We start from the raw sequence: 2,082 nt of genomic DNA, 5'->3' as shown, positions 1-2,082 counted from the left end.
TCTCGCCCCTGCAGACACCCCCAGCCTCCCCTGCCTGGCACACCTCGCTCTTCCCCCATCCCAGCCCCTTACAAGACCCTCAGACTCACCACGCTGCCCTGGGGGACAGCCCAGCTTCTGAACCCCCTCATTCATCTTGCTCACCCTGTCATCCTCACAGCCTGTCTCCTCATGCTCCTCCCCCAGCTGGGCACCCACGATGTCTGTGTCTGTGGCAGTCGAAGCCATTTCCTCTGGAATCTGGCATCTCTTCCCAGTGGAAGCACTTGCCCGCTGTTTAATACTGTGCACACTGGGGTGGGCGGGGCGGGGGGCGGGTTTCCCTTCCCACCTCCCGGGACACCCGCGCCCGCCCTCTCTGGCCTGCCTGTGCCCACCTCCTCTGAACAAGCACCCAGTGTCATGTGTGCAAAGGTGCCTCGCAGGTGTTTCTGAGATGACAAAGTCTGCCTAGAGATTCAGGACACACATGCTCATTTAGGTAAAAAATGGATTGGTATTCACTTAGTCACTCAACAAACATTTCTTGGGTGCCTGCTCTGTCCTTGGTCCTGGGTCCTGGGGACACAAGGGTGGAGGCTGGCCGTGGTCCCCAGCAGTGGCGTTCGCGCTCCGCTAGAGGTGGCACGGGCTCTCCCACCCTGGGGGCGGGGTGGACTCAGCGTCGGGGCCTTGGTGGGCTTGAGTGACCCTGGGCCGTGGCGTGGGCTGTATCCTGCATAGGGTGGCCACCATGAGCACATGCAGGCACCCTGTGTCTGGCACTGGCCCACGTGTCCAGCTGCTGTATTTATTTGGGACTCTGTGGCTCTCTTTGTCTCCAGGGGCTGCTGGGGAATGTCTGGGTACAAAACTCCAGGGCCAGGAGCCATGAGTGCCCGGGGCTGTGCACACCTGCACTGTCCTGCCCACACCCATCTCAGCCAGCGCGAGGCAGGCTCCCGAGTGTCTCCACTTCAACTGTCCCTTCTGCCGGGACCAGAAAACTGGGGAGCAAGGGGCGAGGCGGCAGGTGCTCCAGCTGCCTCACGCAGCCCAGGGACGGGCCTCTGCAGTGCCCCCGGCCCATGTTTCCACGTCTCTGTGTGCAGTTCTCCCCTGCAGTCTCCACATCCCCTCCTAAGCTGGGTCCACCTCTCCTGTCACAGGCTCTGGCTCGTCCACACATCAGAGGCTCCGTATCTCTCTCCACATCACTCTGGGACCGCCTGTCTTTTGCTGGTGTGTTAGGAACTATTTTCACTCCTCTGGTTTCCTCTCGCTCTCGGCCTCGCCTGGTACCTTACGCAGCCTCCACCTCTTCCCCATTTCATGTGCTCACCCCCATTCTTCCCTGTGCTCCTCGGACCTTGGTTTGTCCGCAGCTGGCCAGCCACAGCAGCAGTGGGCAGCCTGGAGCTGGGAGCTCCCTGCAAGGGAGGGCTGTGCCCTGCTCTGTGTCCCCAGGGCCTAACAGGACCCCCTGCCTAGCTGGTTGTCACAGAGGTCTGATAAATGCACCCGATCCTATTTTTCACTCTGAAAACAGAGACCCTGTTTGTCTCTCTCCCCCTCTCACCATGTCCCTGCTCCTGAGCCACTGGTTCCTTTCCCCTGGAGCTCCCTGGCGACTTCTCTCCTGATCATGAGCTCTTAAGACGAATCTTCGGCTTGCTCTTGGAAAAGACCTTGGCTTTGCCTTGGGAACAGCCCTGCCTCCTTGCCGCGGAAGGGTGGGCTACTTCCAGATGCTCCCTCTCGGTTTCCTCCTCTGCCCCCCCTCCCCGGCTCCGCCTGCTCATTTCTAAACTCACCCTTTCCTCAGTCGTGGAGGACTCCCCACCTCTCCCCGTCCCCAGCCCCCCAGCCCCCCAGCCTGGACCGAGGCCTCCCAGCCCTCCCGGCTCAGCTCCGCCCTCTCCCAGCTGACCGATTCCCACCATCAGACCGACGTTTCACCCCGCCCCCAGCCCGGCTTCTCTTTAGCCACGCCCCTACCCCACAGGCCACGCCTTTCCTGTAGTTCGCTCCGCCCCAACCGGAAGCCTCTCCGCTCGGCCGCGCCTCCCCGGCCGCGCGCCTATCAGAGTCCGCCCCGCCTCC

The 2,082-nt window shown here is 62.2% G+C and overlaps 1 protein-coding gene across 7 annotated transcripts in view; it reads right to left on the bottom strand.

Annotated features, from left to right (window-relative positions):
* NRXN2 (neurexin 2) overlaps positions 1-2,082 on the bottom strand; it is an 85,687-nt gene that overhangs the window by 19,118 nt on the left and 64,487 nt on the right. The gene's annotated exons all lie outside the window — the stretch shown is intronic.

This window comes from Condylura cristata, unplaced genomic scaffold (genome assembly GCF_000260355.1).
Source record: "Condylura cristata isolate star-nosed mole 26May11 unplaced genomic scaffold, ConCri1.0 scaffold00015, whole genome shotgun sequence".
Taxonomy (NCBI): domain Eukaryota; kingdom Metazoa; phylum Chordata; class Mammalia; order Eulipotyphla; family Talpidae; genus Condylura; species Condylura cristata.
Note: the sequence above shows the minus strand (reverse complement) of the source record. Positions and strands in the feature narration are given on the sequence as shown.